At 40.1% G+C, this 19,243-nt stretch overlaps 1 protein-coding gene and 1 pseudogene across 4 annotated transcripts in view; one reads left to right on the top strand and one right to left on the bottom strand.

Annotated features, from left to right (window-relative positions):
- Nucleotides 1–873: 873 nt before the first annotated feature.
- On the bottom strand, nucleotides 874–1,162 carry LOC122685505 (annotated as a pseudogene).
- Nucleotides 1,163–11,257: 10,095 nt separating this feature from the next.
- PKIB (cAMP-dependent protein kinase inhibitor beta) overlaps nucleotides 11,258–19,243 on the top strand; it is a 114,063-nt gene continuing 106,077 nt past the window's right edge. For 3 of the 4 annotated variants that reach the window (XM_043890400.1, XM_043890402.1, XM_043890399.1), the window contains exon 1: nucleotides 11,259–11,414. The gene's annotated coding sequence lies outside the window, so the exon portion shown is untranslated. Of the gene's footprint in view, nucleotides 11,415–19,243 lie in introns of all 4 variants that reach the window. The other variant, XM_043890401.1, reaches the window with a different exon arrangement.

Genomic DNA, 19,243 nt, shown 5'->3' with positions numbered 1-19,243 from the left:
CTATAAATCATCCCTTTACCGAATTTGTTTGCTGAAATGAATCTAAATCTTTTAATATATCAAGCCAACCGTGCTTACAGATTTGTGCACATGGATTTTTGGGTATATACAGAATTCTTTCCTGTATCTGTGCTACTTAATTTTCCTTATTTGGATGCCCCAGATGGCATGACATGAACCAGGGAAAGGGTGGGAAAAGAGTGCAAGTTTATATGCTTTTAATTTTCTTTTGAAATGCAGCAGATATTTGTATAAGCTGTTTATAAATAATTGCCAAAATGTTTGTGGAAACATTTAGTTTAGTTAGGTTAGTAAGGACCCATTAAATCACTAAGTTAACGTAAAAGCTGAGAATAATATCACCATTAACCTGAGAAATAATTTTTTATTTGTCCCCCCTGAGACATAGCCTCAGTGTTGCTATTAATGGTGACTATCAGGTGATATCTGGAGCATGACTTGGAAGCAGTTCCTTTATAATAATGAATAATTTACAGACAGACAACATTCACAATTGTTCAAGTATTTCAAAGGCTATAGAGAAAGAATTTCAATATAATCCTAGTTAAGACTATCCTTGTTTGACTCTAACATTAAAAAAAATAACACTTTTCATAATTTTAGACAGGAAGGCCAACATTCATTACTTTTTTATATGAAAATTTAGGCATAAAAAATTAAGGCCACAGAAGTCATCAGGAACAGAGTAGAGAATAGAACTGGTTATCTCAGAATTGTGTCCTCCTCCACTAAATTCTCCAGAAAAGCCTTCTCTGAGCAAAATGTAGATGAACAGTATTTCCCCTTTTTCTTTTTTTTTTAAAATATTTTAAAAATCCAGAATATTTATTGCACATTTACTCATCGAAATTCTTAAGACGAACTTGATGCTGCAACAGCTGCCCTCTTGGGTTTAGGTGTTGGTCCTTCATGGAATCCATGCCTAAATCTGCAGTCTACAATTTTTCGGTGCCTCATTCAATCAGTCCCACTGGTATTTTGTCTTTTAGCTTCAGCACTCCAGTTACGCTTTCTCTTACACTTGGCAGGGTAGCCACATTTGCCACAAGTCGACTTCCAAAGTTGGTAGGTGTTATAGCCACAGTAGCAGCACAATGGTTTTATTCCAACACATCCCAAGCGAGGAGGTTCCCTTCGTCATCTTCCTTCTGCCCCTCTTTACGATTTATTTCATTCAATCCAGAACATTTATTAAAGGTGCATTGTGTGCAGTGAACTATTACTACATGCTTTGTGGAAAAGGATTTATGTGAAAAACAAAACAACTGAAGCTAAAAAGCAAAAACAAATTACTAAATGGACTTCTGTGTCTAGTTAGGACGGAGTAGTAGGGACCGCATTTACTCTCCTTCCTGAAACAACTATAAAAGCAGACGAGATACGTGGGACAAGGTTTTTCAGATAATGAACATCAGGCACCAATGGATGGTGATCCCTGAGAAAGAGGAAACAAATAAGGTAAGCTCTATGATTCCCTCAGCTCAGAGTCTGAAGAGAGACTCCAGGTGATGGTGCAGGGAGGGGCACTCATGCTGAGTCTGGCCATCTCTTGGGAGTCGAGGAAATGGAACTGACCATCTAGGGAGCCAGGGCACCTAAATGTTGTAGGCAAAGTCCGGTGTGCAGACAGAACATCACAGAGAAAGCTCCTGAAATCTCCAGAAGGTCCCCTCAAGTCTTCAGCTGGGTACAGATCAGTTTACGCATGTAGGGGAACAAGAACCACCTGCAGAGCACAAAGACCAATCGCCAAAGCTCACGCAGAGCTGAGAGTAGCTCATGTTCCTAAGCATGGGGTTTTCGTCATAATTCAACAGACATTAGGTAGACTGCAAAGTTATTACTTCAGTAGGGGAGCATAGTAAAGTCCTAGTCTAATGGTTTCTTTTTAATCCTACCTCATAAAACTTAATGGGAAGCCTCAAAAGGATAAACTCTCCAAGTAACCTAACTATGGCCAAGAACAAAGTTCAAGAATACGAATAGGAACACAAAAATATCCATCACCATGCAATAAGGCAAAATCATAATATCTGGCATCCAATTAAAAACTACAAGGTATGCACAGAAGCGTGGACATATCACTGATGGTGAAGAGAAAAAGCAATCAATAGAAACAATCAAAAACTGACAGGGGAATTAATAGGTGATGATGTTACACAACTCATTGTAGCTATACCCCACAGGCTTATGAAAGTACAGGAAAGATTGAGCATATTATGTAGAGACATGGAAGACACGAAAAAGACTGAGATCACACAGAGATGAAAAATCCAATATCTGAGATGAAACAAACATTGCATAGAATTAACAAGTCAAACACTATAGAACAAAACAAATCAGTGAGCTTGAAGACACAATAATAGAATTAGTAAAACAAACACACACAGACAAGAAAAAGACCCAAACCAAATGAACACCAATGATCTGTGGGACAACTTTAAGCAGACGGAGCATGTGAGTTAATCTGCTTCTGAGGATTCCTTCTTGGAATCCTCAAGAAGGGGTATTTGAAGAAATGGATGTATTGCTTCCAACCCAAGAAGTGCAATGGGGCTTAAGTGCACAAAACATGAAACTATAGCGCAGACATCATAATAAAATTACTTAAAATCACTGGTAAAGAGAAAATCTTAAAAACATAGAGTAAGAGGCTTATTTTATACATAGGACAAAGTACAGCAACTCCTTTAAACTATTGGGGGAAAAAAATCTGTCAACCCAGAATTATATATCAAAGTCTTCCTTTTTACTTAAGGAAAGGAATCTTTATTAAGTAGACTGGAAACAGAAAAGCAGGGGTCTTGTCTGATAAATCTTTAAGGTGATTGATTGCAGTCATTCCTTCTTTCTTTCCAAACCTCTCCCTTCCTTTTTTATTAATAAAAATTGCAAAAAAGGATTCATCTTATGCCTATCTATTAGTTGATAATGGTAAAGCCTGATTTTTAGAGAAAGATGTCCCCTCCTAGATATCAGAATGGTGCTTAAAATCGAACCTTCAGACATTATCATCTTCCTAAAAATCTCTTCCACAATGTCAGTTACTCTACCCTACTCCCCAAATGCTGACCTCAAAGAGTTCAGCACAAGAAGTTATGGAGAGGGTCAGTGTGTTAGAAAATCTACTCACGGCTCATAAGAGAACCAAATGGCTGGGAAAGAAGAAAAAGATGCATAAAGGGGATAGGCTTTACTTATTTTAACATTTTATCTGGCACTGTATCTAATAAGCAGAATCAGGGCTAAAATGCATCTGGTTCAAGAAACCCAGTGAACTGTTAATGCTAAAGATTATATTTCAACTCTTAAGATACTTTAAATTAAGAAATATATATTTTTGTTGAGATTGGCCTTAGATTTATGGGCTAATGTTAATTTTTACAGCTTTTCTAACTCCTGTACAGTATAAGGAAAATTACCCCCCAAAAGTGTCCCAGTTGGGTTAAGTTTAAATTCTCAGTTCTCACAGAAACTTCTAAGAGGCTAGCTTTCAAGTTCAAATACCCCAGGAACATCTCAGAAGCTTCCCTTTATAGAAGATTCCACCCATCCTAAATTCTTTCAGTGATGTTAAATTAGAGTTTGCCCCAAATCAAAGAAGAACCAACTTATTTTATAAGACAACTTAGCATGAATTATATTTATTCATAGTTACTGAGAAATCCAGGATCACAAGAAATATCTACTATGAATAATACAATAAAAAAATAATACAATAGATGTTATGAAAATATTACTGGAGTTCTGATAAAATGTATATTTTCTAATATACTAAGAGAAAATTTTAGAGACATTGAGATTCCTTATGTTAGAAGTTATGAGTTAATTTTTAAATTGTGATGGTCATCTAATCTTACAGCGCACATCTCTGATTTTATGAATCTGTGAATGCATGCGTCCAACTCCTTGCAACCCTATGAACTGTAGCCCACCAGACTCCTCTGTCCATGGGATTCTCCAGGCAAGAATACTGGAGTGGATTGCCATGCCCTTCTCCAGGGGAATCTTCCCACGTCTCTTATGTCTCATGCATTAGCAAACAGGTTCTTTATCACAGGGACTTCCCTGGTGGCTTAGAGGGTTAAGCATCTGTCTGCCTACAATGCAGGAGACCTGGGTTTGATCCCCAGGTCGGGAAGATCCCCTGGAGAAGGAAATGGCAACCCACTCCAGTACTCTTGCCTGCAAAATGCCACAGATGCAGAAGCCTGCTAGGCTATAGTCCATGGGATCGCAAAGAGTTGCACACGAGTGAGCAACTTCACTTCTTTATCACTAGCGCCATCCAGGAAGCCCTTATGAATCTACATGGAAGCAATTCATATTAAAATGTCTTTACTATATACTTCTTATATATATTTCATATCTATTTCTTATATATGTTGTTAAAAATTAAGTTTATTTGGGCAAATAAATTACCAAATACTGTTGAATCATAAAGATATCTTTGTTAATTTTATATTTCTTTAGCTTCTTTTTATTCTTTTGCCAAGTGTTTTATTGAACAAAGGAGGGAAACTGGCTGGTGTTTTGTGTACAATTACGTAACTGTGATTGAGAAGAAAGATGAGAACTTACCTATATGTTCTTGCAAAAATAGTTACTGAATGTGAACCCTGGGCCAAGCACCTTGCCAACACTGTACCACTGCCAGATAGCCAGCAATTTTTAAAACTGATCCTAAAGCAATCAGAATTATATTATTTATTGGAATAAATTAGAAAGTACTATTAGAGAATACAAAAGCTTCATGCTAAGAAACTTACGGTATAACTAGGATGATTAATACATATGAAAAGGTTTTTTAAGGACCTGACAAAAACTAAAGAGAATATTTTATTTCAATTTAAAATTGCTATACTCCTTAAACACATGATAGAAAGGTTATAAAATTTAGACAGCAATTTGGCACATGTCTGAATGAATTGATCGGGGTGGAAAAAAATTTATCAATAGATCTCCATAAATAGATTATTTGTGAACAGGAGTTTGAAGAAATTAAGTGATATTGCTTAAGAGTGGAAGATAGTAAAAAAAAAAAAAAAAGAGAGAGACAAGAAGAAACCATCTCCTCTTGTACCAATTATGAATGTTGCAACATGGAAATCACACAGAGTGGCAAGTTGATTAGCTTTTCTGGAAAACAGGATTTGTATTGACTTGAAAATAAGAACTGAAGTGAGATAGAGGAGGGTGGGTATTTTAAACTTGGGGCTGAGAACTTTGAATTCAATAAGGAAGCAAATTCAGAGACAAAGAATTTAAGAGCAAGGCCATCCTTTAGACCGATACCTCCCTTTCAGAGAAAACTACCTTTACTGATATTTCACACCATCAGTGGCATTTCCACTTGGGATTAGACCAAAGGCTTCTAATCTCAGTGTTTTCTTCACATTCACTGCTACTCCACGAAACGCTAGCCCACTGACCAGGAACAGGAGAGACGCCTGAGTACAATGATAACTTGGAATACTCGCCGAGGAATTTCTAACTTTTTTCCTCGGCCTCTCAGGCTCAGCCTCTGATCTCCCAGAAGTCAACTGTGCCCCATTCTTTACATTGCCCGACCTCTCCCGTGGTGGATGTGGGGCTGTGGGATCATTTCTGTCACACGACTGGATCAGGACACCAGCGAGCCGCTCAGGCTCAATCCCCTTCTGCCTCCGGTCAGCGCATTACTCGTGCTTGATCTCAGGGCAACTTCCTTAGAGGCCGCCCAAAGCGGGACGTGCCTCTGGGCTTCCCAGGTGGCGGGATATTCCTCTAACGGGATCCGAACCCTAGTACAGTTATGCTGCTGCCCCACGGCCACAACCTGGGATCCTCTTAAGGTCAACACTTAGAAAACACTGGAGGGAATTTATGGTTTCTCTTCTGTCATGAGCAGAAGGGAGAAAGGCCCAGTGAGTGTGATGCTTTTCAAAGCACGTTCCATTTGGCTCTGGCTGCTCAAGTGCTCCTGCCAGTGGGAGGAGGAGAATAAATAACAGCATCATTAGCACGGTAACACAGTCTCAACCGCTCTTTCTCTCCTCTGAGGGTCAAGATCGTCCTCTACAAGGCACGGCTTGACAGGCCAGCTGGGTCTCCACCATGGAGGCACCAAAGCTCATATTTATGGGGAGGCATGAAACATGGTTAACCGGTAAGCTATCCTTTCGTATCAGGGAAGCACGTATGTCCTCTGGAATGGAGATTGTGAAGAAGAGTGGGGAATCTCATTTCATCAGTTCCCTGTAAGCAGGCTTGGCACAATCCCAGGTATACAACTCTTCATTCCGGTCTCAATTTGTCCCCAAGGACAGACAGCTCTGGCTAGGGATGTAAAGTCTCTCCGGATAGGGCTAATCTCTGGATTTTGTATGTATTCAATTTCACGGCTGGAAAGCTTTAGAAACACCAGTAAGCTGCACTGTATTATAAATGTCCTGGTTCGCCAAACAGACCTGAAAAGCTATCAGCTGCCTGTGTCATCCATCCTGGCTATTCCCATGGCCCCGGCCAAGCTCGCTGTAGTGGACTGGTCTCCGGAAAGGTATGCCAAAGTACTAACCTCGGTATCTGTGAACGTAACCTTACTTGGAAAATGGCTCTTTGAAGATGTTATTAAGGTAAGGAGCTCCAGAGGAGCTCATCCTGGATTAACCCAGTGGAGCTTGATCCAAAAATTGTCCTTGTAAGGAGAGGAGAATACAGACAGTAGGGAAGAAACACAGAGGATCTGTGAAGTCAGAGGCAAAGACTGGAGTTATGCAGTCACAAAGCAGGGAACGCCCATGATTCCCTATAGCCACCAAAAGCCACTGGATTCTGAACTTATGGTTTCTAGAATTGTGAGAGAGTAAAATTATGCTGGCTCAAGTCACAAAATGTGGTAATTCGTTAACAAAAACTCTAGCAAACTAATAGATGACACAGACCTAGAGGAGGCTGATGAGACTGCTGTCCGCCTCTCCCGCCCAGGTCTCAGCTAGCCTGCCCTAAAGAGAGGGAACCTAGATGTTATCGAAACCTTGAAGCCACACCCCCTTCTCCCACCATCCCGGGACTCCCCTCAAAACACAACCTCCTGCTTTTAAATCTCTCTCATACTTTGCCCCCTGGAAGGCTGGCACTACTTGCTTCACCCACATTGCCATTTCTCCACTTCTTCCAAATAGAACTGGCTGCATAATTTGTGGGGAACAACACAAAACGCAAATGTGGGATCACTTCTTTAAAAATTATTAAGAATTTCAAGGCAGGACATCAGAACATTCAGACAAGTGCAGGGCTTTCTTAGAAGTAGATCCCTGTCCCACTGCACAGATCGTAGCACCATGAAGTTGGTCCTGTCTCCTAAGCCCAGCTTCCCTTAGGATGTGGAATCCTGTTCACTACTGAAAATTCTCTCCACCTTCATAACCTATTCACACAATGCTTTATCCATTTTCTTGCTTTAGGTAAAAATCAGCTTTCTTCTGAGAAGAGTTTCCCCTGGATCTTCCTTGCATAGACACCTCTCATTATGTCACTCCCTGGGACCATGAGAAGCAGCGCTGGCATCCCTATAGATACCCAGTATTGCTTTGGAACCATGCCCCACCTCTTACACCAGCCCTTGATCCATTTAGGCTCTTGTTCCCTGGATATGTACCTTCTGTCCCAATTCTGCACAGTCATTCACTCAGTTCCTGACTGTTTCACCACAGTCATGGAAGACTTTGGTATCTGACTCATTCCTTCTCTACTCCATGGCTTCACCGTTGGTGACTTCAATGTATATGGCTAGTCTGTTCAGTAACTTAATCTCCAACTGCTTGATCTTCATTCTATGGAGAACAGCTAACCCCAGTCATAGCTCTTCCACAACCCTGCCATTATTCTGCTACTAAAATGTTCAAAAAATCTATCCCACCTTCTGATTACAACTTCTTCTTTTTCTCTATCTTATTTGATTGAGATTTTTTGTTCTTTGGCTTCTTTTTCTCTCCCCTTTAATGTCTTTTTTATCTTCTCATGTACTATTAAGTGAACCTCATAGCGCTGTCCTTCAACCATTCTTTTTTTTTTTTTTCCAGTGGGTTTTGTCATACATTGATATGAATCAGCCATGGATTTACATGTATTCCCAATCCCGATCCCCCCTCCCACCTCCCTCTCCACCCGATTCCTCTGGGTCTTCCCAGTGCACCAGGCCGGAGCACTTGTCTCATGCATCCCACCTGGGCTGGTGATCTGTTTCACCATAGATAGTATACATGCTGTTCTTTTGAAATATCCCACCCTCACATTCTCCCACAAAGTTCAAAAGTCTGTTCTGTATTTCTGTGTCTCTTTTTCTGTTTTGCATATAGGGTTATCATTATCACCTTTCTAAATTCCATATATATGTGTTAGTATGCTGTAATGTTCTTTATCTTTCTGGCTTACTTCACTCTGTATAATGGGCTCCAGTTTCATCCATCTCATTAGGACTGGTTCAAATGAATTCTTTTTAATGGCTGAGTAATATTCCATGGTGTATATGTACCACAGCTTCCTTATCCATTCATCTGCTGATGGGCATCTAGGTTGCTTCCATGTCCTGGCTATTATAAACAGTGCTGCGATGAACATTGGGGTGCACGTGTCTCTTTCAGATCTGGTTTCCTCGGTGTGTATGCCCAGAAGTGGGATTGCTGGGTCATATGGCAGTTCTATTTCCAGTTTTTTAAGAAATCTCCACACTGTTTTCCATAGCGGCTGTACTAGTTTGCATTCCCACCAACAGTGTAAGAGGGTTCCCTTTTCTCCACACCCTCTCCAGCATTTATTGCTTATAAATCACAGCAAGATCCTCTATGACCCACCTCCCAGAATATTAGAAATAAAAGCAAAACTAAACAAATGGGACCTAATGAAACTTAAAAGCTTTTGCACGACAAAGGAAACTATAAGCAAGGTGAAAAGACAGCCCTCAGATTGGGAGAAAATAATAGCAAATGAAGAAACAGACAAAGGATTAATCTCAAAAATATACAAGCAACTCCTGCAGCTCAATTCCAGAAAAATAAATGACCCAATCAAAAAATGGGCCAAAGAACTAAACAGACATTTCTCCAAAGAAGACATACAGATGGCTAACAAACACATGAAAAGATGCTCAACATCACTCATTATTAGAGAAATGCAAATCAAAACCACAATGAGGTACTATTACACGCCAGTCAGGATGGCTGCTATCCAAAAGTCTACAAGCAACCATTCTTTTAAAAATGGCATCTAAGTTTTCTTCTTGCCTTTCCATCAAATCATCTGGTAAAACCCCCAAGTGGTATTAATTAAACTCTCTGCATTTACAGTCACATATTTTACACAAATTCACACAATTGTGTGGAACTACTGCTATCACGAATTCCTGAATTTGAAAGTTGTTTTTTTTTTTTTTTAACTTATAGTCAGGTTCCATCATTCCCAACTGCAGCTACTCGAAACCTTCAGGCTCTTTACCTGATTCCATTATCTCCCTTACTTTTCTAGTAGAAATGAGAAGCTATCAAAAATCTTCAATATACTATAAAAAGACAAAAGCAACCTACAGGTAGTGTTTTCTTAAGTCATTATTCTGTTTTAATCGAAGAAAATGAGGTTCTATTTATTTATATAAAAACTGCTCATTAAGCAGCTATTTTGTACAGGTACTACTCTAGCTACTGAAGATACAGCTTTCATGGAGGAAAATTCAAGTACTTCTGATGATTTCAAATATGTGACTTTAAGGTGTATCAGAGAGGGCTAATGATTTTATCAAACTTCCCCCCAAAACAGGTTTTACAAGACAAATTGTGTGAGTATAAGGAGTACAGTTGCAAAACCATAAAAATCTAACTATTGCAGTGTAACTCATAAATTCAAACATTTTAGCATCTCTATCATAGGCTCTCTAAAATAAATGGGCCTTAAATAATTTGCCTTAAATAACAATATTGTATTTTATTATACAATTGAAATTACACTAAAGATATGAATAACTCTCAATCTCTTTAATTACTATTTGTACGACCATACAAACAACCATGTTTTTAGAAAACAAAATGTACCAATGTCAGCATTTAGAAAAATTGTAAGTTTTAGTAACAGGGTATAATTTAAAGAACGTCAATCAACCTTAAAGAAAGAAAGGCTTGAGCTCAAAATTGGAGTCTTCCTAGCTATTTCATTTTATTCAAATTATTTAACCTTGCTGAGCCTCAGTTTATTTATTTGAAAACAGAGATGATTATTGCCTCAGTGTTGGGGTAGGAATATTAAATACTTTAAAGAGCCCGAGGGCAGCACTATTGGCGGGGACATTAACGAAAACATCTTTCTATCTCATAGCCTTTGCCTATGAAAATATTGGAACTAGTCAGTAGTGAAGTGGTAGGTATCACCCGCTTGGGTTGGAAGATCGGGTTCACAGTATCAGTGAATATATCGGTGTTAAGATGACTTTGGACACTAATAATGCCTTTCAGGAAACCAGAGGCAATCTCAGGACTTCTGTGAGGAGAAACCAACTTTTCAAAAAGCAGAGAAAAGCACCTTAATTTTAATAGCAGTATCATCATTCATCTATAACGCTTCCTAAAGTTCATAATGAGACCTTATTAGAAGGACTTCATTTTCCTTGAGAACCTCAAAGTGGAGCGTGATAGACACTGATTTCTGCTTTTCTTTCCCCTAGAGTTGTCTACATTGCACATGACTTCTCAATTTGCTAAAATAATGCGGTAATAAACACGAAGACCCACATTTCGGGTGCAGGTAAGAAAACCATGCACATTGCTACTTTCTCCAAACAGCCACGATGAAAGTGCAACCTTGGGACAGACACTTCGGGCCACAAATGCTTCGGAGGGTCTACGGGGAGAAGGGAGGAAAGCGAATTCCCTCAGTCACATCAAGGAAATTCTTAATAGACCCTTAACACTCACCCAGGGGAACTCAGAGTGGTAGGCGAGGGTTCTGTGATGACCATCGATGATTAATTGTCTGTTAAGGCGCACGCAGGGAAAAAAACAAACAAACAACACCGCCCGGGACGCCGAAAGGTAAGACCCACCGTGTCGCCGGCCGGGGAGCCGGCTGGCGGCGGGTTGCGCCCCGAGCCCGACCCGGGGCCGGGGCGTCGGGGGCGGCGGTTTAAGGGAGGGAGGCGCGCTCCACGCCCGGGGGCGGGTCCCGGCGGCCGCTCTCTCCGCCCCCGCGGTCGCCGCCACCTTCAGGCTGCGCTCCAGCGCAGCGGCTCAGACGCGGTCGCATCTTCGTGGACGGTAGAGGCGGCAGCGAGCTAGAGTCAGCGTCGCAGCTCGCGGCCACCGAGAGGCCGGGCGAGTCCGAGCGCCGGGACCTGGCCCAGGCTCGGCGGACACCTCAGTGCGCGGCTGGTACGTACGTGGTGAAGGGGAGGTGGAGTGGGGGTTGCTGGAGCGAAGATGGAGGGAAAAGGACTTGGGGAGGTAGGGGAGACTGAGCGAGCGACGATGCGGTAAGAGCAACTTTCCTATTTTCCAGCCACTCCGCGCGAGCTGGGGGGAATTCAAGCAGATGCCTCTTTGGCCAGAGTGACCACATCGTGTAACACGCAGAGGTCCTTGCAGAGTGGAAGGGGGCGCTCAGGTCAACAGGGGTAGCCAGGGAGGTCTGATCACCTCTTTTTGCCCATTCTGCCCTGAAGGTGGACATTGGTGATGTCTCGTGAGTTGCTGAGCGTTCGTCTCTCGCACGAGTACTGCCACGTCGTTTGTCCTGGGCTCCGCGTTTCCAGCCCCAGGCAGCCCCTCGCGGCCACGGGGTCAGCAGTGTTCTAGCCCGCTCGGCTCGCGTCGAGCTGTCTTTAGCCCCGTCACCTCACCTCATCAGCCTCCATCCATTTCCTTTGATAAAACCTGGGAATAATTCGATCGAGTGAACTCGTGGGTTCCCTGCAACTGTTGTAGTGTGGTCGCCGGGGTTCGGGAGACGAGCGCATGGGTCCTAATCGCAGATGTGCGGCAGCTCGTTGGGGAAGGTCCTGGTAGTTCCCTCTGGGAGAGATGACCCCAGTTTACCTGCTCTCCAGACTGGCAAGTCCCTGCCGAGCGAAGCTCAGATGAACGGGTCAGTTTCATCTTCGTAGAGCTCATCCCAGGGAACGCATACGAACACGGTTGCTTTGGAAGAGCGCTTGGTACAAGTAGGGCGCGTAGGAAGCACTGGAAAAAAAGAACAAACCCCAAACAAAACAGAAAAATCCTGCAGGTGGAATTTTTAGTCCGAGTCTGTGCAGGACTCTAAAATGGAGATTCAATGCTGATAACCACTTAACGATTCAACTGGAAAAACTAAAAACTAAAACACTCATACTAATGGTTTGAATACTGAAAAAGTATGAATTAGAACTGCGCCGAGTATTGCATTTCTCTGTGGAGACATAGATTCAAGATCCATCTGTCCACTTTATCTCTTCATAAGATGCCTTTCTCCTTATTGACGTTGCTACACACACAAAAAAATTCGTTCTGTGATTTAATGTTCAGAAAGGTCAGAATTTGGATTATTAAAACGAGATCTGATGGTCATAAAGCTCACAGGAAGTTCTGTAAGTGATATAGGTTTTGGTCATGGTTTGTTAGATTAGCATTTTGAAAACCTTTTTTCCCCTACTTGTCAGGTGCTGATCAGTAGCCCTCTATTGACACTATGATAAGGAAGTTCATTTTCTAAAACAGTGTTTTGGAAGCTCAAATGTTTTAATTTTGAAGTAAAATATGTGTTGCAAAAGAGTTTTCAAAAAGTTTTTAGTAATAAGCTTCTTAGTTTTATATTTACCACAACTTTCTTCAACAAAATATCAAAGACTAATGGAATACCTTATACAGGATATTTTAAATTGTGTCAGATTTCAATTTTGTTACAGAATTTTCTCTCCTCTTTAGGCAATTTTAAACTAGAAGTTTAGATTTTTAGAAATTTACCCCTTTCAATGATTTTTAAAGAAATTTTATGAAGTTGTAAATCCATGACCATAAATCAGTTTTAGAACATTTTCATCACCCCAATAAGATCCCTCATGCCCACTTAGAATTAATCTCTGTTCAGGCAACTACTAATCTTTCTTTAGTCTCTATAGATTTGCCTTCTCTAAATATTTTATATAAATGGAATCATAAAATATGTGCTCTTTTGTTTATGGCTTTTTTTCACTTAACATACAGTTTTTGAGATCTGTGTCGTAATGTGGACCAGCATTTCACTCATCTTATTGCTGAAGTTTTCCATTGTATGAATCCACCACATTTTGTCTTGTCTATTCACCAGTGGTTGGACATTTGGGTTGTTTTCAGTTTGAGGATATTATGAGTCATGATGCTAAGGACATTCATATGCAAGTCTTTGTGAGTACGTATGTTTTCATTTCTCTTGGATAGTTATTCAGCAGTGCAGTTGCTGGGTTGTATGATAAATGTATATCTAGCTTTTTAAGTGAAGCGAAGTGAAAGTCACTCAGTCGTGTCTGACTCTTTGTGACCCCATGGACTATACAGTCCATGGGATTATCCAGGCCAGAATACTGGAGTGGGTACCCTTTCCCTTCTCCAGGGGATCTTCCCAACCCAGGGATCCAACCCAGGTCTCCGTCATTGCAGGTGGATTCTTTACCAGCTGAGCCGCAGGGAAGCCTGGGGGTCTCCTGCATTGCAGACGGACTCTTTACCAACTGAGCAATCAGGGAAGCCCAACTTTTTAAGAGTATTATGGAATGAATTTTATGTAAAAATTATGTATTTACAAAATGTAGAAAGTTCTGGAGAAATAAATGTTTCTGACTAGATTTTGTATGATTCCATATATACAACGAGAGAAGGTTGGACAGGAAACATTTTGCTTCCTTTAAAAATTTTGAGCTCAAATACAGCAAGCAAATTTGTAAAAAGGTGTAACCTTTCTGAGAAATAAAGTATTTCTGAAGACGAGGTTTATTGGAGCTGTTTTATATTCACAGCAAAATTGAATGGAAGGTACAGAGATTTCTTAAGTAACCTCTGGCCCTATACGTGTATGACCGACTCCATTGTGGGCATCACGCACTACAGTGGTACCTTCCTACAGTGGATGAACCTACATTGACACATCGTACTCACCCAGATTCCCTTGTTTACCTTAGGGTTCACTCTTGTACATTCTGTGGCTTTGGACAAATATATAATGACATATATAGCCTGGTGGGCTGTAGTCCATGGGGTTGCCAGGAGTTAAAGCTGACTGAACATGCACGCAGATGCAGGCATCCATCAATGTAATATCATAGGGAGTATTTTCACTGCCCTAAAAGTCCTCTGTTCTCTGCCTATTCCTCCCCCACCCCCAGTATCTTTTAATGCTAAATGAGGGTAAATCAGGCCTAATTAAGACTAAATTTCCTGCAGTCTCCAGTGAAGATGAGAAATTGAGAATTTGAAAATCGTATTTTAAGATGTTGATGAAATCCAAACCGGAATTGCTTGGTAGTAAAGTCAGTGGTTTTCCCTTCCTTCAACACAAGATTTTTAATTGAGTTACAAAAAAAAAAAATAATTCCTTTTTGAATAGAAAAAAGCACCCTATAAATCATATGATAAAATAAGCTTCCATAACTATGATGCCACATAGTTCTTTTACATACTAATTAAACATATTTTTTTTATTATATATAGAGATCTAAGGCCCAAGTTTAAGTGATTGATGTGCAAAAATCATGTATTAGGGACAAATCCAGGGCTCCTGTTTTCCTGTTTTAAAATTCCTGTGGTTAGTGCATGCTCGTTTTATTCTTTTCAGGTTTTAAATGTTCACAGGGGTTTTTTATTTTGTTGTTCAGTTGCTCAGTTGTGTCTGACTCTATGTGACCCCATGGACTGCAAGTACGCCAGGCTTCTCTGTCCTTCACCATCTCCTGGAGTTTGCTCAGACTCATCTCCATTGAGTCAGTTCAACCATCTCGTCCTCTGTCGTCCCCTTCTCCTCTTGCCTTTTTTATTCGCATCACCGAATATACACTCCCTTAGCTTTTCTCTCTTTGATCAGACATTCCACAGTATTATTCATTGACTTATACTTTTTAAACTTTTTATGGGTAAATTCCAGTTTATCTTTCATTACTTTAATACACAATAATGTAAAGTAATTATCCTTCAACTAAAAATAAATAAGTTTTCAAAAAAGAAGGAAAACTGCATGTTCTTTTGAGTTTTGTTGGTCTCAGTAATTTTTATTCCCAGGTGGTGCAGTGATAAAGAATCTGCCTACCAATGCAGGAGAAGCAAGAGATGCAGGTTTGATCCCTGGGTCAGGAAGATCCCTTGGAGTAGGAAATGGCAACCCACTCCAGTATTCTTGTCTGGAAAATTCTATGGACAGAAGAGCGTGGGGGGCTATAGCCGATGGGGTCTCACAGAGTTGGACATGACTGAGCACAGATCCTTGATATACCTTTTATAAGTCGTTATCAGTTAGTGATCTTACATAAAAAGGACACTTGAACATAGGCAGAAAACCAAAAGTGATTATTATTATTATTTATCTTTTTATTGGAAGTATAGTTGACTTTGAGAAACCAAATAGGTAATCTGCTTCATACTCAAGTGGGATATATTTTTCATTCTTGTGCTCAATGGCAAATAATGGTTTTATGCATCTGTCCAGGTATAAAGCACGCTATGGACTTATACGGGCTTCCCAGGTGGCGCTAGTGGTAAAGAACCCACCTGCCAATGCTGGAGACCTTAAGCGACATGGGTTTGATCCCTGGGTTGGGAAGATCCCCTGGAGGAGGGCATGGCAGTCCACTCCAGTATTCTTGCCTAAAGAATCCCATGAACAGAGGAGCCGTATGGGCTACAGTCCATAGGGTCACACAGAGTTGGACACAACTGAAGCGACTTTAAATCAAAGTGTATTTATGTTTCCTAATAACTCCAATTCTTAAAAAATGATGGTGTCCAAGAGTTGGGTGCTTATTGGAAAAGAAGTTCAGAACTGTCTATTTAAGAATAAAATGGTTCAGATTTGTATATGTTTCTGAATAGAAGAAAATAATCTTAACTAGAATCTTGAATTAGTTAGGATAAGATTTCTCAGACTGAAAAGCAGGCCAGCGGAATAGATACCTTTGAAGATTATGGAGGAGTAGTAGTCTGGAGCCAAGATGGCTTGAACACTTGTTTGGGGAGCAGCAGCAGCAGCTTTTATAGACAGTGTAAATGGAGCTAAATGCCTTCCTCTACATCTTGGATTCTCCCTACATAGAGTCACTATTTCCAGCTTAGCCCTAAAATCTGCTGTGCTGGTGAAAAGGCATGAATGGCATCAGCATGTGTGTGTGTTAGTTGCTCAGTTGTGTCCGACTGTTTGCCACCCCATGGACTGTAGCTTGCCAGGCTCCTCTGTCCATGGAATTCTCCAGGCAAGAATACTAGAGTGGGTGGTCATTCTCTTCTCCAGGGAATCTTCCCCACTCAGGGACTGAACCCTGGTCTTCTGAATCGCAGGCAGGTTCTTTACCATCTGAGCTACCAGGGAAACCCAGAAATCAGCATGGGTAATAAGTTTTCACTTGTTGGGTGAAGGAAAGGAAGAAACTGAGGTTCAGTATGATAGTTTCGGGAATAAATTCATGGAAGATAAGAAAGAGTTAAGCAGTCTTCCCAAACATGCTTATATTAAATGACTCTGAAGTGATTTACTTCTAGACTAATCTTTATGGGCTGGGTTAATATGTCCCATAAGAAAACACTGTTATTGAAATCACTATGTATAGTGTGTGTGTGTGTGTGTGTGTGTGTGTAATTAAGGATAACCTTTAACTCATGCAGTTACATTCATTTATTATTTTCGTTTATTAAAAAATGAGAATAAGTACTTGTATCATGGAGCTTCTGGAGCCAGATATAATATTAAATCTCAAAACACTGAAATAAGACCCTCTTGTCTATCTTTCCCAAATCTAATAGAGTCTAATAAAAATCCAGACTACAGATATAATGGATTTTGTTGCATTCTGAAAGTTTGTAAAGAATCTATCAAGTCAGAAGATGTTAACAAAGGCCAAAGTCTAGCACAGAAACCACTCTGCCTCTGTTTCTGTGTCCCTGAAGAAGGATGTCTGTCGTAATTGTGTTCATTGCAATAAAGAAGCAGAACTGTTCACAGGAGTGAAAACTTAGAAAAACACAAAAAGCAACTCTGCATCTTTCTAACATGCCATGAATTTCTATGTATTTATCTATTTATACTCCGCAGCTTGGAGAAGATTGGATTTGAGGAGTATTGGACAGACTATTACAGCCCAAGCAAGAGATGCTAGAGAGTGAATCATGGATTAGTGATGAAGAATTTAGGAATACACAAGAGTATCATAGTCTAGAAATATTAGGAGTGCAAAGTGATTAGGCTTGATGATAATTGGGATATGAAGTTAAGGGGAGGTGGAAATGAAGGGTGCTTTTCAGCACCCTGGCTTGAGGTTGAGGGAGGGCTAGGACTATTTACAAAAATGGCAATAGAAGAATGAGGACACAGTTGGTGGGTTTCCTGGGTTGGATGAGGTCTCCTGATAATTCATGTACTTCCTGGAATGAGACCTTATTTAGAAATAGGGCCATTGCAGTTGTAATTCCCTAATATGATGTCATACGGGAGTAGGATGTGCCCTTAACCCAATATGACTGGTATCCTGATAAGAAGAGACGAGACACAGAGGCAGAGACTCATAGAGGCAAACATGTGACAATGGAAGCAGAAATAAGAGTTATGTGACTTCAAGAGATTCCTAGAATTGCCAGCCACCACCAAAAGCTGGGAGAGAGGCATGGAACAGATTCTCCTGAGTTCCCAGGAAGAAACCAGCCTTGCTGATAACTGGATTTTGGATTGCTGGCCACTTGAGCTGTGCCCATCTTCAGTATCAGTTGTAAAGATGGTTACAAAATAAGCAATATGATAACTTGGGCAGGGCATCTGCTGTGTCCCGACATGGTCAGAGTCCTCTGCTATCAACCCAAGTATAGGACTAAACAAGGTCATTCAGGTTTTCCATTCATTTGTGCCATGTGGGTTTGACAGTGTGAAAATGGGACCAGTCTACAACATGGGGGGAGGTCATAGTTTTTATCTGTTTGCCTCAGGGACGGTAGAAGAATGTTTTCAGGGAAAGTGAGGAATAATTTCCTCACGTGGTAGATCTGGGTCAGCCCCCTGAGGTGTTTGTAGATTTTTGCCAAAGAATATTGAACTTCAAGTAAAACCCAGCAAGTAAAACCCTGCCCAGAGTTGTGTCAACTCTGAGAAGTCCATGTTTGGATTCTAGGTTTGAATGCTTTGAGAGGAAACAAACTTTTCAGGTGTGACTGTAAAATGGGAGGAAACAGCATTTTTTAGACTCATAGATGTTCATGTTTACCAGCTCTTTTAAAAAAGTATCTTAATTTACCTAATTTTCAGAAAACTTTTCATATCACCTGTCAGTAATTATTATTGGTCTTAATACTGAATTGGTTAAGTTCTTCACTTTGTGAGTTTTGTCTCAATGTAATCCACTTAAAATATGGATTAATGAAATATGATTGTGTCTAAGGACAGCACTTTAAGTTATAAGGACATTTCAAATTATCTTGCAAGAGGATTGTTTAAGGTTCACTTTATTTATTAACTCTTTTCTTCCAGGTATTTTTGTCATAAAACCAACACACTATTAAGACACTTAAAGATTTTACAATTTCAATTCTAATATTCAAGCATAATTGCTTTAGTATTGAGTGTCTTCCAGTCTTTGTGCCTTTGTAAGGATATGTTTTTTTATTAATGTAATAATGGTATACAGTTTTTATCCTATTTTTTCTTCTTAAAATTACTATTATCAGAATAAAAAATGAATAGAAAGAATAATTTTAAAAAATAACATTTCTTCTGATTATGCAGAATGACCCATGACATAGTTTTTGGCTAGATAAAATTTTGGCTCTTCAAGGTATGAAACAGAATTTCCCAGTTAGGCCACATTTTAATTTTGCTGCACCCTATACAGCAAAACAAATAAGACAAAAAGAAAAACAAATCATTAAAATTGGTAGCTTTAAATATTAGCAGTGTTAAAATGTAGAATTCTGTTTTCCCAAGGACAGTCTGTGCTTACTGTTGTAAATCCTTCACCAAGAATCGCAGATGTTAAAGTATAATCAAGTGATTTTTTTTCCTTTCA

This window comes from Cervus elaphus, chromosome 28 (assembly GCF_910594005.1).
Source record: "Cervus elaphus chromosome 28, mCerEla1.1, whole genome shotgun sequence".
Taxonomy (NCBI): Eukaryota; Metazoa; Chordata; class Mammalia; order Artiodactyla; family Cervidae; genus Cervus; species Cervus elaphus.
This window is presented reverse-complemented; position numbering and strand designations above follow the sequence as displayed.